The following is a 22,550-nucleotide window of genomic DNA, read 5'->3' as shown; positions in this document are numbered from 1 at the left end:
TACCCTATAATGACAATACTCTCACGTGCATTCTTCCTGCGCTCCTGAACTGGAGAGGAAGAGGTGGAGTCAGGGCTAGGGAGTTAGGAATTGCACACAAATTTGACAGTTGTGTCAAAATCTGGCACTGTCCATAGGGGTAAGTCATGCAGGTAAAGGTCATGTGAGTTGCATTCAAATAAAGGTTGAGAAAGACTTGTTTTTATAGACTTTTTTCAGGAATTCAATGTTTGTTAAATGCATGAATGCCTCCCTATTCCCCATCATAGCTTAAAATCTCCAGAATTCTCCCGCAGGGGCCATCAATGCTGCTCTTGGCTCTTACCTCTCCTTAGCTTGCCCCAGGCACTCACTGTGGGATGTGACACCAGGCTCTGAGGCATTCAAAGATGACAGACTGCACCACATTCAAAGAAAAGATCAAGTGCAGACCCTGCCTTTCTTTGCAGCCTCTGTCCCTTGGAGTCTCTTGGCGTCAGTCCCCCATCTTCCTAAAAGCTGGTATCTGTTTCTTTCTCCAACTCTGGGCTAATTTTGCATTTTCCTTCACTAACGCTGAAGTGGAGTCTAAGCACCCTGCCTACGGTCTGAGCCCGATTAAAGAAAGCTGTTCTGGCTTTCCTGGCATTTTTCGCATTCTCTTAAGCCACCTCAGCCTAGGCCTTGTACAAAAGCCAGCTGATAAGTGTATGAAGCCAGCCTTTGAAATGGTGCCAAGGTCACCTGGGTCCCTTGCTGCTTCCCAGGAGCCAGTCGCAGGGACAGCACTAAGCAGCAGCCCCGCCCACCGGCCTGACCTGGGCAGGGCCCGGCTGAGAGTGGAAATCTTTAGGAAGGAGGGGCCTGTCCCTGGTCAACCAGAGGCTGACTCAGAGCTGCTAATCCAGAATCCCAGTTCCACAACACGAAGAACACTCTGCTCGCCACCTGCTTGCCAGGATGACCCACCCCTCTTTCTGGCTGCCAGTGCTCACCTTTGTGGCAAGCACTCATTGGGTCATTCCCTTCAGCACTGGAGGAGGTTGGTGGTTGTGGTGACTCGAGGTCATTCAGACACCTGCCTGCTCAGTCTCCTGTGTCCCTCCTGCCCTCTCACTGCCGCTGGGAACAGGCTGAACTATTCCTGACACCTGAGTTGAGCAACACTGGAGGGAGGCCATGCGAGAATCAGTGTGACCACGCTGGGCTCATCTTCCCTCCTCAAATGCACAGCAGATGGTCTCTAACCTCAGGTCCGCTCCGTGGAGAGGCCAATGCCCCCAGGTCTCTGCATATTCTTGGGTGAGGGGATGAGAGTGAACTTCCATTCTTGGGATCACCTCTGCCCCCTAGTTTCTGCTTGCACTGGATTCTTTCCGTTTGAGTCACTTTGTCACCTGTGTGCACTTTCCCAGGTCTTCACCCAGATGTGGAACTCGGCCCCTTGCCTTGATTTCCAGCAAAACCAAACCAAACACCGTGCAAGACCTTTGTGAGTGTAGCAGACAGACTCTGTCAAGGGCTGCTCAGGCCAAGGGGATTTATCCTGCAGCAGTGCACACAACTTCAAACGGAATTTCTGATCTTTAATGATCCTCTTTGAGGCCACCCCCACCCCCAGAGATTTCTCACCAGCCAGACTACCCCACATTGCTAACCAAGCCCATGTTTCTCAAAAGTGTGGTTCCTGAATCAACTGGAAGAGAATTGCCAGTGGAGGCGGGCGCGGGGGAGCCAGTTGGGGGCGCAGTGTGTTTGTGTGTGTTTGTAAGAAAGAGAAAGGGGAGTCGTACTTTTGGACTGTGGTGGTTTTGGTTTTTTTTTCTCTTAGTGAGGAAGATTGGCCCTGAGCTAACATCTGTTGCCAACCCTCCTCTTTTTGCTTGAGGAAGATTGTTACTGAGCTAACATTGTGCCAGTCTTCCTCTATTTTATATGTGGGATACTACCACAGCATAGCTTGATGAGCGGTGTACAGGTCCTCGCCTGGGATCCGAACCTCAGAACCCCGGGCCGCTGAAACCAAGCGCTCCAACTTAACCACCATGCCACAGGGCTGGCCCCTGGATTTTGTTTTTTGTTGGGAGACTTGTTTGTAGGTGAACTTTTACATTTGGGGATATTTTCCCATGCTGTTTACAGTGCCCGCTCACTAGAGTGACCTCTTAGGCCACATCCAAAAATCCAGAGCTGAAAGGAACAGCAAATGCCATCTAGTTGAGGGGTTTCAAGCATTTTGCTTGCATATCCCTCAACAGAATTTGAAAACATTAGGCACTCCCCTCAAACATTTTTTGTTGGTATCTAAGAATTTCCATCCTAAGTTTAAATTGCTGCAAAAGATTAAATTCCACTATGAATCTGAAATATTTTAACAGTTTAAACATTTTAAAATAACTAGTCACTCATTTAAATGTATCCCAATAGAATTGAAATGTTATAGCAATTGATATCCTCCATCATCCTTGTAAAAATACCATAAATGAGCTCTTCTTTAACAGTCAGAAATTTTACATTATTTCTTTTTCTCCTCAAAGTTATATTTCCATTTCTCTTCCCTTTAGAACTTTATCCTAATATAACATATATTTGCAATTAAAATCTTTTATTACTCCCCTTATCATATTTTTCTTAAAAGTTAAACATACTCATACTTAATTTGGGGGGGTCCTTTTCTATTACCATAAAGCTCTAAAGCTGTGTTGTCCAATAGTATATAGCTGCTGGCCACATGTGGTTATTTAAATTTTTTTAATTAAATAAAATAAAAAATTCAGCTCCTCATTCACACTAGCCACATTTCACGTGCTCAATAGCCATCTGTGGCTTGTGGAACAGTACTGGACAGAGCAAATAGAAAACATTTCCATCCTCGCAGAAAGTTCTATTGAACAATCCTGGTCTACAGCATGAAAAGATTTCCTTCCAGGATTAGTTAGCATTACAAATAGTAGTAACACACCATTTGTCAAAATAACATAAATATGTCATATGTTTATTGAACATTTTGATAAGATATTACCCAAAAAGTAAATTTTTATAGGAAATGCCTTTCTTAACGAGGTGCTTGGTGCTTTTTTTTTTTCACATATCCATGGACGAATGTCACTTTCTCTAGAGTGAGAGTGGGTTCCACACCAATTCTATCCTTCATTTTCACTTTTAAAAATATAAGTGCCTAGAAAACTCACTCACAATGGAGAGTTTCTATTGTAGTGTTATTATTAATTCTTTGAGCTTTTTCTGAACGGTGTCCCAAAAATCACACATAATGACAAGGTTATTTTTAGTGATCCATCATTTGATATTATTAAATGTTCATTAGTTTCTCCTCCACCTTTGTTGAAATTGTGGGATAATATCTGATTTGCAAAATGATTTGTAATCCAATCATTAGAATAATTCACTTTCTCAGCTCAAACCAATAATTCAAATTGTCTCTTTGATTAAAGTCCGGAAATTTTTATGAACGGCAAGATGACGCGATGGACCACATCTTTCTTCTGAAAAAAAATGGGACAGAACCCTTATGAAAGAGGAGAGGGGAAAGGCGAACAGCCCAAAAGCAGAGCGTTCTGGGGAGTCCAGTTTCAGCAAAGAGGACTCCTGGAAGTGAGTGTCTAGAAATTAATTTCTTTAATATCATCTGTCCAGTAACCCTTCAGAATGTCTTCACGGACCCCGGGAATATGCGTCCCCAGTTTAAAGAGTGCTGCTCCGCAAATTCCAAGTGTTTCTCAACTCAGCTGTCATCATCCCCTCTCTCGGCCCCACCTTTTTTTTTTTTTTTTAAAGATTTTATTTTTTCTCTCCAAAGCCCCCTGATACATAGTTGTATATTCTTTGTTGTGGGTCCTTCTAGTTGTGGCATGTGGGACGCTGCCTCAGCGTGGTTTGATGAGCAGTGCCATGCCCGCGCCCAGGATTCGAACCAACGAAACACTGGGCCGCCTGCAGCGGAGTGCGCGAACTTAACCACTGGGCCACGAGGCCAGCCCCTTGGCCCCACCTTTTTTTATTCAAATACATGAATTTGGTCAACACAATTAAGGGCCGGTTCTTATTTTCTCTCTACTTTCTTTCCAATATTTTATATCTAAAAAATATATTTATATATAAGATAGTATATAACAATAATAAATTTATATATAAATATATGTAATATATAATAATTAAGCAAATACTTCTGTACCCACCACTCAAGAAGCCAAACAATGACATGTGGTCTCTAATATTTCAGTTTCCCTCCTTCCAGGCTCATGGAGATTGCACTTCCCCACTCCCTTGAAGTTACGTGTGGCCATGTGACTTGCTCTGGCCAATGGAATGTGGGCAGAAGCAACACGTGCCACTTCTAGACAGCCTTTAAGAGCCAGTGCATGGTCTGTCATGTTCCCTTCCCCGCCACACTTACTAGAGACATGCAAATTCACGGGGGCCTATTAGCTGGACCCAGAATGAATCTTGGTTGTATTTAAGCCACTGAGATTTCAGGGGTCATTTGTTACAGTAGCATAACTAACCCATCATAACTGAAACAGAAATGTCTCTGAGACTTCATGGATATCCCTCAGCAATGGTATTCCCTTCTCTCTCCCCCAGAGATAGCCACTGTCCTTGCATCTCTTAAAGGTTTTACTATATATTTATACCCCTAAATAATATTTTTATGTGTTTTTGAACTCTATAGATATGAAATCATATTTTTTTAAAGTTTTGTCTGTGAGATTCTTTGATACTATGAATATACCACAATTTATTTATCCATTCTACTTTTCATAAACATTTCAGTTGGGTCTTTTGCTGTTATAAATAATACCACTCTGAACATGCCTGTACACACCTGCTGGGATGGAAGTATGAAATTTTCTGTGGAGCAGCAGTTCTCAAGGTGTGGTCTGGAGACCTCTGGGAGCCCCCGAGACCCTCTCAGGGGAGTCTGTGAAGTCAAAACTATTTTCATAATAATACTAAGATGTTATTTGCCTTTTTCACCCTCATTCTTTCACAAGTGAACAGTGGAGTTTTCCAGCAGCTACAGGACATGAGATATTGCAACACGCTGAAGCAGAGGCTGATATGAGAATCCAGCTGTCTTCTATTAAGTCAGATTTGCAAGACTATAAAACAGCGCCACGCTTCCCACTATGTTGTTTTGTTTTGGAAAATATAGTTATTTTTCATAAAAGTTATTTATGTTAGTATGTAATGAGTTTATTATTGTTCCTTTTAAATGAATTAATAATGTTTTTGAATTCTTAGTTTTAATTTCAAATGTGGTAAATATTGGTTGATATAATTCACCTAAGCAAAGTTATTTGGGGAAATCAATAACATTTCAGAGTGAAGAGTGGTCCTGGGACCAAAAGTCTCGAGAACTGCTGCTCTAGGATATGGAACTAGGAATGGAACTGCTGCGCTGTAGGTTTTTCACGTCTTTGACTTTCCTGTATAACACAGTAAGTTTTCCCAAGTGGTTGTACCAATTCACCCTCCCACCAGCAACACGGGAGAGTTCCTACAGCAGTATAGATGCCCCACCTTCTCAGAAAGCTTTGTGAAGGGGCTGGGTTTAAGAAGCATCCTTTTCTCCTGCCTGCCCTTGCCCAACACAGGTTTTCCAGGTGGGCTGCCCAGGTGACCAGATTCACAGTCCACTTCCTGAGGTGAGGGGGTTCCTATGGTTCTGGGGGCCACAGCAAGGCTCTGAAGCCAAAGTGATGGTGAAATGCTCCAAACCCACTGGGGACAGCTTTGGGTTGGGGTTCTGGAAAGGAGAATGAGTTATTGCAGATGATGGTCTGTTTATCCACTTTGGGTCTCGTTGGAACCATGTCGATTTTAGACCTTTTTGCAATTAAAAGTATGCAGCTACTTTCCCCCTCCTCGTCAAGGCCCCTTGGTCCTCCCTCAGAGCTTTCCTTCCCTGGGTTCACCTTGCTGGAACCGTCAGCTAGGGCAGATTTTCTGCACATCCAGACCCTTTATCCTCTCCAGCCTAAAAAAAAAGCCCTGAAGAGGCCATCATTGGCCCTCTGGCTTTCATGGGCTGAAAAGGAGCTTCCCAAGAGAAAAAGTAAGGTCCCAGCCCTGTCCTGGAAGAGGAAATGTAGAAGGCCTGATCCAGCCTTGGAAACACAAAGAGATAGAGATGACTTTTGCATTCCATTATTCCAGAGCATTCTCAGGCAGGAACCATAAACAGTTATAATACCCCTTCTTTGAAAACAAACATACACACCTGGGAATAATTGTACTCACAGGAAGTAGGCCAATCGTGTGCACAACAGCCTGGAAGAATTAAAAACCCCCTGATTTTCAGAAACATGTTTACTTCAGAGCAGGGTTTTTACTGGGAAAAGTGCTGCTGGGTTGTGTCTGCTCCCTTCGATGCCCTTGTCCCTCCACCCTTCCCACAAATCCCCCTCTTCTGTCACAAGTTGGCAGAAACTTGCTGTTCCTCAGGCCTGGGCAGCCAGCCAGAGCCCTCCCATTTTCCAGAGAGCTTCTCATCTATTTCGAAGCAGAGTTGTTTAAAACCGGATGCCCCAGGGAGCCCAGGCTCCTCGCCCGTGAACTCCCCCTCCCTAAGCCCTGACCCCACGGAGCAGGCCCCTCCTCCCTTCACTGTTCTTGACTTTAGAGCCCAACAGTGTGATGGCAGCCAACATCCTTCTGTGAGGCAGGCAGGCGCAGGCTCCAGGCCAAGGTGGGGAAGCTGCCAGAGGAAATGAGCTTCCCAAAAGAGCTTTCAGCCACCTCTTCCCTCAGCCCCCTCATTTCCTTTTCCCCCTGCCTCACTGTCCTAGAATGCCTAGGCCAGAAGAACCAGACCAGCTCACTTAGCCCTGGTCCCTCATTCAGACAGGCCCAAACTTAAGCCATCACAGATCACCCGGGGATATTTCTAGTTGAAAAAACAACAGAAGGAGTGTCTACGGCTTTCATTTATGTAGTTCTAATAGACGGCTCTTTGGGCAGAAAGTGTTCATTCATTCATACTTTCATTCATTTATTCATTTTCTATTCAACAAGGTATCTACTACATACCAGCTACTGTTCACTGTACTGTACCCTTGTGGATCTCATGTACTGACGGATGTTGGGAATTTAATACAAGGAAGGAAGGAACAGGAAGTCGTTGGAAGTACGATAATAAAGAAAGTAATTAGAAGCCCGCTCAGTCCCAGAGAACGACAATATCCTTTGACTCTGTTGCAATCCCTTAGTACATCCAGGACTCAAGCCAGATCTGGCAGGCAGGAAGGTCAGCACACCAGCCAAGAGTGTAACAGCAAGTGGAAATGGGACATTGAAGACGTGGCTTTGGATTTCTCTAACACACTTGTGGGAGGAGGTGGGCCATCTGAAGCTTCAGAGGGCTGGGCCCTGGACCCAGCACAGCAGACCCCTCTGCTCACGTCTGGGGAGCAGCTGGCAGTCAGAAGGTCTCCCTCAGGCTGGGAGAGCAGCCACGGCCTCCTTGCCTGGGGCTGCTATTCTCTCTGTTGCAGGAGTTGTGACAATGTTATACCCACAAGCAACCCAGGACAGAGGGGGAGGACCCAGGAAGAGACCACCACTGCCTTCCTCAAGAACTGTAGTGACATCCACGTCTTTGCAAACCAAATTCCATTTCCACCCCCCATGAACAAGTCATTTGTGTGGGGAGGCTTTACCACTGTTCCTGATGACTGTTTCTTCAGCAAGGCCTCCAACATTTTGCTTTCAGTTTCTCTGCTTCCAGCTTATCTGCCGCATGGATAGTGATCTGTAAATACACATTCACTGATTCAACGAACATACACTGGGTGGCAACCATGGGCCAGGCCCTGCACAGGGCACTGAGGATGTACTTTTGAAGGAGAGGCCCAAGTCCTGCCCTGAGGGCTGTAATGGGAGAGGCAGGGATGACCAAGAAGGGCACCCACCTAAGAAATGCTCTCCTGGAGGGACAGTGAGCTGAGGGCTCTGGGGGCAGATGAGAGGGCAGTCCTGACTCCACAGTGGGCGGCCTCGAGAGTTCATTGAGTGTTGGTTGCACTGTGCTGGGCACTGGGATCTCAAAGGGCTTAACTCAGAAGGGACAGTGAGCTCATGTGAGATGAATAAATAGAAGTCTCCAAGGCAGGTGCCTGATGAGGAGAGAGTGGGGGAGTTTTACAATCAGAGTGAACAGGCTGTGCAAAGGCTCAGGGGTGGGAAAGGGCAAGGGTCAGGGCAGAGCCAATGAGTGGTTCCCATGGTCGGAGCCTGAGAGTGAGGCTGGGGAGGTGGCCTGATTGGAGAAGAGCTTGGGACTGGCAGGTGGAGAGGCGGGAGGGCGTGGAGGCCGTGCCAAGCAGAGTTTGGACTTTATCCTGTAATAAGCGAGATGGAACTATGGAAGGTTTTTAAAGCTAGGCATGACATGATCAGATCTGAGAGATACACTCACACACATGCATACATATATTTATATATCACACATGCACATTGACAAATAAAAATGGCAAGCAATAGGATATATTGGAGAATATGAGGAAGCCATTTGGTATAAACCTAATTCAGCCTGACCTTTTTTTCCAAAAGGGCCTGACCGAGGCCGTTGAGCGTGCATTGTATACCTGCTTTAGATTTTCCCTATGGCAAGAACAAAGGCCCTTGAGGTAAAGGTGCAACTTCCCTCCCCATCCCAACTTTGGCGTCTCCTTAAGGATTAAGCATCTTTCCTTAGGCTAGGAACTGATTGCTGCGCTCACCTGTGACTGCCCAGTTCCAGACGATAGACTTGCCTCCTGCTACGCCCACCAAGATAGCAGACCCACTAGCTGCTGTGTCCATCGAGCGCTGTGCCGACAGGGCAATCTTGTGACTATTGTGGGAGGGACATTTCAATCATATGTAAAGCACCCTCTTTGGGGGTATATAACCACTCTGTACACCTCATTTCTTTGGTGCCCTTTCTTCCTTTGGGAAGAAAGGCCCCGGGCCATGGTCCTCAGATTTCAGCTCAGAATAAACACACCCAAATTTTCATTTACAGATTGGTTATGGATTATTTTCATCGACAACATTATATACACAGATAGCTTACCTATAAAATAAAATCAATTAAACTATCTAAATATTCTAAACATATACATACACACTCTAAATACATATGTATATATATATTTCACCCGTATAAACCTAGATAAATCAGTTACTATGCTTTTCTTCCTCTATTTAGCTTCCCTCTCAGTCAGAGGCCCACACATTGCCCAGGAGAATTATGATTTTCTCAGCAGAAATATAAAGAGAAAAAGTTAATATTCAGTTAGAGCTTTTTCCCTTTCTTCTAAATGATGCTCTTGACAATCCATAGGCAAGGCTCTAGGAGAGCGAATTTGAAAGAGAGGGGTGGACAGGTGACATCTCTCCCATGGGCATCTTCTGCTCCTCCACCAGGGGCTGGGGGATGGCACAAAAGGAGGCTGGAGATGCAGGCCCGGCTGTGGGGCAGAGGGGTCCAAGTGAAAGGCTGCCAGCACTAGGGGGATGTTGAGTGCTAGGGGTACTAGGATGTTGAGTACTAGGGGGCAGTGGAGAAAAATGACGCCCACAAGTGCGGCCCATTCCTCGTCTTCCCTTGAGCAGATCTCCATGCCTGGGCAAAGGTGTTTGCATCTCTGTGGGGCTAAGTTACCCATCAATAGCTGACTGATCGCTGCGGCAGTCACACTGCAGAGGGAGGGGCACCTGGGTCCACCCAAACTGGCTGAATCGAGAGTCTAGGAGAGCCCTCGCTCTCCCTACTCCAAAAGTACCCCAGAAGCATAGTCCCTGACACCCCACACACGAGGGGGAAGGCGGTGGGGAAGGGGACGCTGAATACATACTGCATAGCACTATTTTTTAAGAAGACTTAGAAAACCCACTCAATCAGATTTTTTTTTAATTTGATAAAGAAATCAGGAGTAAGGAGAAAATAAAGAAGTAGAAGAAAGGAGATTAATGTAGAAGGAAAGTTAGTAGTCAGTGATTTATACTGATCTTATAAAATTACCACAAGTAGGATATGAATTCGACTCTGAGCTTCCCATGGTTCAAAGCAAAAACGAAAATGTGAAAGTTATGAAACTGACAATGTATGAAAGAGAAAAGAAAACCAGTTCCTCAGCAATAGCTCCCCTTTCCTTGTTCGGAGACCGAGTGACATGTTCCTCCGAGTTCGCACACAGAAGTCTCCGGTTCCTCAACAGCTTCTCAGCCATCTATCCAGCAGGAAGCCTTCTACAGCCATTTCCAGAGGTCCCTGTGGGTGAAACTCCAAACCTCAGTGTAGGAAGAGCGGTTCTATGAGGTGACAGAGGAGGAAGGGCAAATCCATCAACCCCTGGGAGTAAACTTAACCTTATTTGGACCCAAGAATAAGCTCTACATTGTCTAAAGAGAGGACTGCATATCCTTCAGGCAATCCTCCATGAATATTTGTTAGAAGTTGAGTCGTACGTAGTTCAAAGTTATATTATTTGAAAAAATCCAGCTGAATAATTTTCTATTATTGATTAAAGGCAGATCAGTAATCTTAAAAATTGATCTAATATGTCCAAAGACATACTAGAAAGTATTAACAATGATTAACAATTATTTTCTATATCATAATTTTCATGATCTGACCAATCTTTGTAATACCAAAGTTAAATTAAAAAAATCAGTAACAAAATATGATGTACAGCCTGAAACACTGAGGAAAAAAATAAAGGATATAAAATATTAACTGGTTACTTCTACACAGAAGACTATATATAGGAACTGTCCACGAACTGCAGGGGACCCCCGGGGAAGTTGAGAAATACGGGCAGATTGCAGACAGTGTAGTGTCCAAATTTTCTCTATTACTTTTGTTATCAGGAAAATATTTATAAAAATCGATTTGTCAGGAGCTCCCTTGTGGCACCTGTTATGAGAATTAAGGACCTGACCATGACTCTCTCCTGAACAATGGCAATCCCATCTCTTTTCAAAGGTGGGCTGGGACAATACTATTGAAGGAATGGTTTTTCTCAGAGAATACTTCCGGGACCAATCCAGACCACAAACAAATGAGAAGTCAAAATCTCAAATTTTCACCCAGAAAATATTGGCCTCGTTGAAGTTGGCCTAAAATTTCTTCCTACTGGGAGTTACCAACTGTCCACAGAGCCATAGAGCTCAACCACGCATTCATGAAGTGTTTAAATCTGAGAATTATGGTTTCCACTGAAAGACAGCTTTCACTTTAAATTCATAATCACGAACTTCAGATGGGTGCCCAACACTGTCCTGCAGCATGACTGCCTCTGTTCTAGCAAGCTCTTCTTCCCCATTGTGGCCGCTGTGAGAATGCCTCACAGAGAGCGTTAACCAAAGCCCCAGTCACTGTGCTCTGAAATCCATGACTGTGTGGACACTAAGGCCACCTTCTCATGGCCTGTTTCCAGCCAATGGCTGAGCTCAGAAGGGATAACAAGTCAAGCTTGTTCCAAGGAACCAGGGGATTCCTCTGACGGCTGACTTTGGCTCCCCCTTGGTCTTGCCAAACCGTCTCTAAACTTCACGATAATCTAGCACGCTTCCACCCAACCCTCCTGAGAGCTCTCCCAACCTCCCCATTTTTTTGCACACACACTTCCACTAATAAAATCCTTGTATGTTTATTCGCTTCTTGGCATCTGCTTCTTGCAGGACCTGGACCAACACACCACTGGCTCTTTCCTCGCCTCTCCTGCCTTCTCAAGAACTCCCTTCTCTTCCCCCTTCCAGCTGATGACCTGGCTCCCTGCTTCATTGCGACAATGGAAGGCATTGGATGGAGCCTAAATCGACCAGCATCTCCTCCTTCTATGCTAACACGCAGAGAGGAAGTGTCTCTCCTCCTGTCCAAGCTCTGCCTTTCCAAGGGCACCCAGGATCTCCCTCCTTCTCTCCCCAAGGAGATCTTCACTCCTTCAGATCTCTCCTCCCTCTCCTGTGACACCAATCTCTCCCTCACTCTCTGCTGTCCTGCCTCCTCAATCATTCCAGCTGTCACTTCATCCTTTACTCTTCTCCAAAATCAAATTTTTAAAAGGTATTTACACATCTTGTCTCCATTTAGTCACTTCCCATTCACTCTTAACCCACTTCATTTTAACTGAAGCAACCACACTCCAGTGCTCTTGCCAAGGGAAAAATGACCTCCATGCTGGCAAATCCATGGAACGTTCTCCCATCTTCATCCCACTCAGCTGTTCAGTAGCATTTGGCACAGTTGACCATTTCTTCATTCTTTAAACTTTATTCTCATTTGACTGACACCATAGACTCCTGATTTTCCTCCCACCTCACTGGCTACTCCTTCTCAGTCTCTTTTCCTGACTCTTCCTCCCTTGCCAAATATCCAAATGTGGGTGTCTTGCAAGGCTCTCAGCTCTTTCCTTTACCCTTCTAAGTGAGCTCATTGACTCCCTTGGCTTTCAATACCACAGATATGCATGTGACTGTCAACTCTATATCTCCAGCTCTTGCATTTCCCCTGATCTTCAGACTTGTTACAGCTGTCTGCCTACTCCACGTCTCCACTCAGATGTCTAATGCGCATCTCAAATTTAACAGGTCAAGAGCTTTTGATTTCTCTCCCCAAATATGCTCCTCCCCAGCCTTCCCCTTCTCAGTAAATGGCACCACCATCCCCTCTGGTCGCATAAGCCAGAGATCTGGAGGTCACCCCTAATTCCTCCCTCTTCCTATTTAACCCATCTGTCAATCCTTCCTCAGAAATACATCTCAAGTCCACCTACATCTCTTCATCTTCACTGCCCCCAGCCTGGCCCATGCTGCATCATTTCTCACTTGGTGTATTAGTTTGCCAGGGCCACCATAACAAAGCACCACAGATTGAGTGGCTTAAACAACAGAAATTTATTTTCTCACAATTCTGGAGTCTAGAAGTCTGAGATCAAGGTGTCAGCAGAGTTAGTTTCTTTAGAGGCCTCTCTCCTGGGCTTGTAGATGCCATCTTCTCCCTGTCTTCACACAGTCTTTTCCTCTGTGCGTGTCTGTGTCCTAATATCCTCTTCTTATAGAGACACTTATCATATTTGATTAGGGCCCACCTTAATGACCTCATTTCACCTTATGACCTCTTTAAAGGCCCCATCTCCAAATACACTCACATTCTGAGGTACTGGGGGTTAGGACTTCAACATATGAAATTTAGGGGGACAGAATTCAGCCAATATCATTTGGACCACTACAAGAGTAATGGGGAAAGCAAAAGTCTTAAAACTGGTCTCCCCACTTTCATCCTTGCCCTTCTCCAATGCACTTTCCACACAGAACCTAGAGTGAATTTTTAAAAACATAAATCTTTTTATGCTACTCCTCTCTCAAATCCTTTAGCGCCTTCCTATTGCACTTAGAACAAAACCCAAACTCCTTGCCATGTGCCATCTGGCTCCAGTCTATCCCACCAATTTCATCTCTTGTTCCTCTCCTCCTCAGTCACCACGCTGCCATCACACCCAACTTCTTTCAGTTCCTAGGAAAATCCAAGCCTTGTGATGGCTCAGAGGCTTTGCACACAGGATGTGTTTGCCTGAAAGTTCCTTCCTGCTGCATGTAGCACGGCTGTCTCCTCCTTACTCTTCATGTCTCAGGTTAAATGTCGCCCCACCCCTGTTATTGTCTATGACAGCACCGTATACGTGTCCCTCATAGCACTTATATATGATCCTTCATCCTTTTGTCTGGTTATCTATTTATTGCCTGTGTTCTATTTCTCCTACTAAGATGCAAGCTTCAAGAGGGCAAGGACTTTGTCTTCTTTTTCATGGCTATATCTCTAGCACCCAGAAGAGTGCCTGGCATATTATAGGTGCTCTGTAAATACAGGCTGAATGAATGAATGATCATGCCAGAATAAACTATGTGGAAAATGTACCCACAAGGAACTGAATGATTTGACCTGTTGCATAATATTATTGGGTACATGTTAATTAAATTTCAAAGACTTCTGCCAAAATGACTGTTGTGTTTTTAGAATAGTTGTTCTTGGGCCTTCCTTTCTGGCAATAGTTGAGGAGCGGGAGCAACTTCCTGTTGAAACCACTTCCGGTTCTCCACCATTAAATCATTTCATCAGTGGAGGAGAGCACACCCCTTATTGTCCAGGGCAGGATCGCCTAGCCAGTAGAGCGCCACATTAGAGTGTAACAGACTCTAGCATTGACACACCCAGGTTTGAATTCCATCTCTGCTATTATGAGCTGCATGGCCTTGTGAGGTCCAAACTCTCTGAGTCTTTCTGTCTTCATAGGGAGGTTGGAGAGAAAAGTATCTACCTCTCAGGAATGTTCTGAAATTAAATGATGTGACTTATAGGAAGTGCCTTACATAGTTCTCGACACACGGTGAATGTTAGTAAGTGGTAGCCATCATTATGAATCCAGGAAGCAACGATGCAGGACTTTGGAGCAGACTCATGGATATGAAGAAGAAGAGATATATTAAACACATGATTATGAGATTACGCTGATAGAATTTGTAATTTTGTGGATTGGGTGTGAGAGACGCGGCAACATTAATTGAACAGGACTTGAAATTTCTACCTGGATGATTAGATGGGCAGTCATGACAGGAACAAACCCTTCCATGCAAAAGCTGCTGTGTAGAATAACTCTACGAATTATTCTGAATTCTATTTTTAGCTCTGGATATCCTTAAAATGGGATTCACCTGTATTTAAGGATTCCTTGTGAGACCTGTTTAGCTCCTGGCCAGTGGAAGAAATCTCAAGCTATGGGGAAAGCCTGGAGTATTTCTCTTTTTGTGTACTTATAAGTTTTGTTCATCACCTGGCCATTCCTCTCGAATATGACCGAATCTTTCCATTTCCCTGGCACTGGAAGGGGAAAGCCTCCTCCTGGGGTGGAGCCCGACTCCAGCCGTCTTCCTCTGGTTAGAGTTAGGCTCTGGCCCTTTGGAGGGCTTTGTAGGGGTCCTGTGTTGTCCAGGCCTCTCAGACATGTGCAGACTGAAACCATGCACTGAGAAAAGCCCAGAAAGGGGTGTCCCTGTGAGCTGGAAACCTAGATCCCGCTGAAACCAGATTAGCAGCCACGAGGCAGTCCCTCAAGTTTAGGGAGGGTGGGTGCTGTTTTATGTTTTATTGGTTACTGAAAGAAAAGGCGGAGGGGAGAGGAATCATCAGCAAAGCTTTCATACAATAGGCCACAATCACCACGGCCCTTGGCAAGGGGGGCGGAGGTGAACCATAACCGTCACATCAAAAGTCAACCCCTCTTTGATCTTCCAGCCCAATCCCGAGCCGCGAATTTTAAAATTGCCACAAGAAGGGCTTAGTGTAAACAAGTGTTAAATAAATTAAATTACAGAATTAAAAAAACCTAAGCATGTCTGATTACATATCCCAGAGAAACGAATGCACATGTTCATCTAGAGATATGTGCAAGAATATGTAAAACAGCTTTATTCACAAAAACCAAAAAGTAGAAACATCCCAAATATCCATGAGTAGTAGAATGTATAGATAAACTGTGGTTTATTCATGTAGAGAAATACTATACAACGTGAAAAAAATGAACAATGGATACATTCATCAACATGGATGAGTCTCATAGACATCAGATTGAATAAAAGAAATCAGACACAAAGTCGAATGTGGTAGACACACTCTACAGTGATGCCCAACAAGTCACATCCTTGTATAGTCCCCTCCTTTTAACTGCATGTGGAGTCTGTGACTTGTGTCTAATAAATAGAATAAGGCAAAGGTGATGGGATGTCGCTTCCTTGATTACGTTATGTTATATGTCACAAGTAGTGGGACCTCACCCCCATGATCATGTTACTTCATATAAGCCTCTGTCTTTGTAAACTAGAGAGAGAGTTTCTCTCTTACTTCTGCGAAGTAAGTTGTCCTGTTGTGAGAAGGCCAGTTGGAAGGAACTACAGGTGTTCTCTAGGAGCTGAGAGTGGCCTCAGCCACTCAGAACTAAGAATTTTAAAGTACGCTCATGATATTAATTTGATGATGAGGGCTTGATTATCCTTTGTGACCCACAATGCCTATGACACCGGTGCACTTTGGATGAGGCTCACTTGTGCATTTCTCCCTCTGGAAGCTCAGTGCTCCAGAATGTCACTTAGCTAGTGTGAGTGAACCTGGCCAACTGTGCAACAACTGCATTACAAGAGGACGTGATTGTTCTCTGCTGTCCTTGTGTCCACTTTCCATTGGGTATAGTCTATATTGTTGTGTATTCACATATTTGGGGATTCTGGAAGGTCTCCATTTGTCTCCTGCCTCCTGAAGTCGATCACCCAGACAGGCACCTTCCCTGCCCAGTCCCACTCCCCACCCCCAGCAGGGTTCCCTCTCCCATCCTTGCTGAAGCCTCTCCCTGCTCTGCTCCCAGCATGACAATGTCAGCCATATTCTTTGGTGGATCCTCTGACAGGCTAGGCTTGCCTGACTCTCCTTAAGTGGGTGCCAAGGAAGTGCTGCTCTTTCTCAGCCCTTTTTTGAGATAATTATTCATCTTAGAATTTTCCTCCCCACTCCTCTGAAAGATTATCCCTCACCTTTTTTATGAAGAGGGGGTGATAAAGAAAGCTAACTGGGGAGTATCAGCTCAGTTTCCTGGACAGGTGTGACTCTAGCCTTCCCGATTCCCAGGCGGGGGATGAGAGAAGAGAGGGAAGGAGTATCAGCTAGGCCCACACCCACACCACTGCTGTGGGCACAGCTCTTTACCCTAGAGGTATGAGCCCCAACATTTCAAAACACTCAGCACCCTCAGGGCAAGAATCTCAGCCCTGTGATTCCCACAGTCAACCCTGGGCTCTGTCCCAGAGTGAGAGCAGAGATAGATCTACTGTAAAGTCAGCAAAGCTTTAAGTTCCAGGGCCACTCCTTGCACTGGCTCCTCCGTGGCTCTCAAAGAGTGCCAGCAATGGGTTCACATGGCCATATATTTTTGTCAATTTTGCAATATATCTGTGAGTGTGTGTGTGTGTATATGTTTACAACATATATAGTATGTGTATATATATTATATATTATATAATGTATAATATATGTTATATATATAATATATAGTATATATTGTGTATATATGGTGTATATATGCATATAGTAGATATATATATAGTGAGTAACTTTATATAATATTATACAAGTCACAAATTTTCCCTGTAATATGTATTATACCATACACACTATAAATAATAAAATGCACGTATATAAATATAATATATGTATCTCTAACTGCAATAGTTTAAGACTGCAGCCTCTTTCCACTCTCCCTCCTCCTCTGCCCTGTGTCCCAGGGGTCAGGCAGCTGTGGAGTGGCCGTGGGCATTTGGGGATCTGGCGAAGAAGAATCCAAGCTGAGGCTGCATCTGGTGTGGGTTTAGGGGATGTTGGTGGCACGTGCACCTGTGATTCAGGGATGGCCAGCCTCCACCATAGGAATGGCTTCGACGGTCTGCTCTGCCAGCTCACCCAACGTCTGAACGTGGAGCCACAGAGGGCATTTGTGACATGAATGTGACCTGTGGCACCCAGCATCGGAACTATTCAGGTAATGGAGAAAAAACAAGAATTATAACGCAGATGACTGAAGCCAGTATACGGAAAACTTCTTCCAGCTCTTATAGCTCTGAATGGAGAGAAACTCCATTAGGGTCTTCCTAGACTTGACTACAATGCTAAAAACACACATGACATTACCAGCAATGAGTTGTGAAACTGAAAGAAGCTTTACTAAATCACCAATAGCTTAGAAAAACAAGTTTCAAACACATTGGAGGAAAGACTGACTTGTCTGTCTATTCTCTCCAAAGAAAGTGATAATACAAAACTACTGTCACATGAAGAGAAAATCAAAGTGTATGTAGACCTAAACTATAGGAAAAAGGTATTGTAAAGATGTATCATAATAAAAATATTATGTTGGGGCTGGCCCTGGGTGTAGTGGTTAAGTTCAGCGCACTCTGCTTTGGCAGCCCAGGTTTGTGGGTTCGGATCCTGGGTGCAGACCTACACCACTCATCAGCCATGCTGTGGTGGTGACCACATATAAAGTGGAAAAAGATTGGCACAGATGTTAGCTCAGGGCTAATCTTCCTTAAGTAAAGAAAAGAGGAAGATTGGCAACCGATGTTAGCTCAGGGCTAATCTTCCTCAGCAAACAAAAATTATGTTATTTTTCTGGATTCTGTATTTATGATATTTTTCATAAAATACATAGTTTGCTGTGATTTCTTTTATCGTTCTAAATCGATACTCACTTTAATATCTAATTTTTAATGGTAATTTTGCATTCTTTTCCTTAAAGAGGGACCCTCAAAGTATATAAGCTTCAGGGATTCACCCTAATGGAGAGCCCACTTGCTTGAGACTCTTTCCCCTCTTGCCTCCACACCCACGCCTCTCTTCCCTCCCTGCATCCACACAGAGATCTTCACAGAACCCCTCAGCGGCTCCAGATGTTTGTGTCATAGACAACCTTTGAATTATAATATGGGTGCTGGATGGAATGCTAGCACTTATTTAAGTCTACCACCTGTTTTACAGATAAGAAAACTGAGACCCAGCGAGGCAACGTGACTTATACAAGGTCACACAGCAGCTGGTAGCAGAATTGAAACACAGGACCCTGACTCCTAGTCCAGTGCTGTTTACAGTGAGCTTACAGTGTTATTGGTATTCCAGTGGTTTGCAAACCAACCAATGCATCAAAATTACCTGGTTGTTTGAAATGCAGATCTCTGTGCCCCACCCTTAGAAACTGTGATTCATTAGAGCTTTGTCTAGAAATCTACGTTTCCAAAGCGAAGCTAAGGCAGAGGTGGATAGGCCTAGCTCACTTATCCCAGTCTTCTTACTCCTAAAGCCTCCTTCTTGTTAGTTCCCCCCACCTCCCAAACACAACCCAGAAAGGGAGCAGCAGATACCAGCTCTCTTTGTAGCTTCTTACTGTCCCACCACCCTCCAGATACACACACACACACACACACACACACATACACACAGACAATACTGTAATCTTAGTCCCTAACACATTTAGCTTGCAAGGCATTTATAAGGATAAATACCCAGTGAGTGCCAAGGATCGTCTAGAATGTAAACAGCAAATAGACCACAGATCAAATACCAGGATTTGGCCAAAATAAGTCCTGGCAGATTTCAAAAGTGCTTATTTATCCTCCGTCTGAAATGTGAAATCTGGATCTGTCACATCCAGTTTCACTATTGACCATGGGGATAACCACAGGGTGAACCAGAGAATAGCTGGTGTGATTAATTTCTGACTCAGGCCTTCAACACCATCCTGATGCTAACCAGTAGTGACCTGATCTTTTGGCTCCAGTTGTCTGGGGCCTTGTGAGATTTGGCAACCAGAAGGGGTTGGCATCCAAACAAAGTGGATGCCATTTGAAGCCTTAAACAATCATGGTCCCTGAACTTCACCTGCCCCCAGGAGCCCAAGTCAGGAGGGGATGGCGTTTGCCTATTCCCGGGCATAGTGAGAGAATGCCTGTGAAACTCTTTGCAAATACTCAGGAGCTATATAAATGGAGTGTTTCTACTCACTATTTGTATAGGGCCTAGATCTGGAAGTCCTCGAAAGGTGCTCCTGAGCCCAGAGTAATCAGTTGGCGCTCTCCTAAAGCATGTGAGCGTAGACCCGGCTAATAACTTGGCCCAAAAAGACTCCCTCATGGCACTACAGTTCTATTTTTATAAGAGCTCCAAGGAAGATTATTAATGGCAATGCTTTCTGTTATTAATAACCAAGCTTGCCAAAAACAGTTTCCTATGGTGTGCAGGTCCTCAGGCACAGCTCTGGGTGGGGGTCCCCGAGGCACCAGGGGCCTCCCGCAGCCCAAACCAACCAGCCCGTGGGAGCCACAGGCTTCTTTTGCTACCAAAGGTTAGCCATCCTAAAAGCATAGCTATTTTATGTTCATTGGCCTTTCTGCTTCCTTATGTTCAATGTCCCCAAACAAAATTTGAAAGAGGAGCTAAAGGCTACTTGTTTCTCTTAATAGACTTGCATTTAGTGCTTCAAGAAGAAATTCCATTCCTACCTTCACGAACACAGTGGTCCTCATTCTGGAGGTAATAGTAAACAGCAGCTCAGCCCAGTGGTTTAGGAAATTCTTTTCTCCGTTTTTCAGGATAAAAATAGAGATTACTCAGATAGATGTGCGATTCTTTCTTGGCAGGCAGTTTCAGGGTCTGGGAACCAGAATCTATTGGATGAACATCACAGGCTTAGTTTCAGAATCTCAGATGACAGAAACGTTCTCAGTGACAGCAAATGAGGACTAGAATGCTTAGTTATTTTTGATATCTTAAACTAACAACCTTAAAACAATAGCGAAGACCGTCTCTTGATTCTTTTCACGTCAAAATGTATTCTCACGAACTCCCAGTTATAAAATAAATAAGACATGGGAATGTAATTTTCAGCGTGGTGGACTATAGTCACTAACACTGTACTGCACATTTGAAAGTTGCTAAGAGAGTAAATCTTTAAAGTTCCCATTAGAAGGAAAAATTTTTGTAACTGTGTGGTGGCGGATGTTAACTAGACTTATTGTGGTGATCATTTCACAATATATACAAATATCGAATCATTACATTGTAGTCCTGAAACTAACATAATGTTATAAGTCAATTATATCTCAATAAATAAATAAATAAATAAAAATACAAAGGTTTTTAAAAGTTAAAAAAATGTATTCTCAAACTGCCTCAACAAATAATAGTTGAAGTTCTATCAATAAGAAAATTACCTAATAAATTATCAATAAATGCTTGTTGATATGCAAAGAGTTATGTGAAGTACCTTGGTGCCACCAAAATAAATAGGACACCATTTCCTTGGGGAGGACTTTACAATCCAGTCAGGGAGACAAAACATGTATATTGATAAATATAAGTAGAATACGGAGAAGGGCCACAAAAGAAGTACAAATAAAGCTATAGGATTTCAGATGCAAGAGATTCCTTCTAGCTGAAGGGAATCCTTGAAGATCTTAAAGGAGGTGACATTTGAGCTGTGTCTTAAAGCAAGTGCGCAGTCTTGCTACCGGATCTGCTGTGGGTTTCTCCGATTACCCACTCAACACAGTTTCCTTGCCAGCGGAGCTCACGGTTAGGACTTGGGTTAGTTTTCTATTGCTGCATAACACATTATCACAAACTAGGTAGCTTAAAACCATACTCCTTTCTCATCTCATAGTTTCTGTTGGTCAGAAACCTGGGCATGGAATAGCTAGGTCTCTACTCAAGGTCTCACAAAGCTGAAATCAAGACGTCAGCCGGGCTGTGTTCTCATCTGAGTTTGTACAAATTCATTCAGGCTGTTGGCAGAATTTTCTTGCCATTGTAGGACTGAGGTCCCCCTTTTCTTGCTGGCTGCTATTTGGGGATTGCTCTTAGCTCCTAGAGGCCATCCTCATATTGTAGCCACATGGCCATCTCATAACATGGCAGCTTACTCCTCCAAAGCCAGCAGGAGAATCTGTCTCTTTAGGGAAGGCCTGAATTCTCCTTTAAAGGACTCACCTGATGATGTCAGGCTCACCCAGGGTAATCTCCCTTTGGACTAACCCAAAGTAACTGATGAGAGACCTTAATTACATCTGCAAAATCCCTTCACCTTTGCCATCCCATATAACCTAATCACCCCAGTAAAATCCCATCATTTCACAGGTTCCCCACACTCAAGGGGAAGAGACTATTCAGGGCATGTCTAACAGCAGGCAAAAACCTTGGGACCTATCCTGGGACCATTCTGCCTACCACATGATTCAAACAAAATTATCAGCTTTAGCACCCAGGTGATAACACAATCCTTACTATAAATTATATTTCTGTCTATAAATTTAAACCAATAGGACTATAAGATGCAAAGAAAGGGATGATGGTGTGGAAAGAGATGTGGCAGACTGCATTTTCAAACATGGATGACACAACACAGTGTGTGTTCACTACACTTCATATGTGTACACTACATTACTACATGACAGTGCATAGCACATCACACACACACACACACACACACACACACACTCTACACATGCTCTTCTTACAATGTGACGTTGAACTCTCCTCCCACTGAGTGGTTGGGTTTATGTCACCCCTTCTTGGACTTGCACAGAACTTCGTAACTGCCTTGGCCAATAGAGTATGGCAGAAGTGACACTAAATGACTTCTGAGACTAAGTCATTAAAATAATACACACTTCCACCTTGTCTCTTGAGACATTTACTCTTGGAACCCAGCCACCATGCTGTGAGAACGCCAGACAGTCACACAGAAAAGCCACATATAGGTGTTCCAGCTGACAGTCCCAGCCAAGGTCCCAGCCAACAGCCAGCATAAACACCAGACATGTGAGTGAAGGAGCTTCAGACGACTCCAGCCTCCTGTTGTGGAGTCACCCCTCACCTTTGAGCCACCCCAGCAAGTGCCGTGTGGGAGCAGAGCCCTGACCAAGTTGCAGATTCATGAACAAAATCAATGATTGTTGTTTCAAGCCGCCTAATT

General features: G+C 44.2%; 1 long non-coding RNA gene across 1 annotated transcript; it reads right to left on the bottom strand.

Moving 5' to 3' along the window:
* Positions 1 to 9,878: 9,878 nt before the first annotated feature.
* Positions 9,879 to 20,212, bottom strand: LOC139075542 (uncharacterized). The gene is made up of 2 exons (XR_011526031.1): positions 20,080 to 20,212; positions 9,879 to 10,255 (listed from the first exon to the last, which is right to left on the bottom strand). It is a non-coding gene; the product is annotated as an uncharacterized lncRNA (long non-coding RNA).
* Positions 20,213 to 22,550: the final 2,338 nt, after the last annotated feature.

This window comes from Equus przewalskii, chromosome 14 (genome assembly GCF_037783145.1).
Source record: "Equus przewalskii isolate Varuska chromosome 14, EquPr2, whole genome shotgun sequence".
Classification (NCBI taxonomy): Eukaryota; Metazoa; Chordata; class Mammalia; order Perissodactyla; family Equidae; genus Equus; species Equus przewalskii.
The sequence above is the reverse complement of the archived record's forward strand: the minus strand, read 5'-3'. Positions and strand labels throughout refer to the sequence as shown.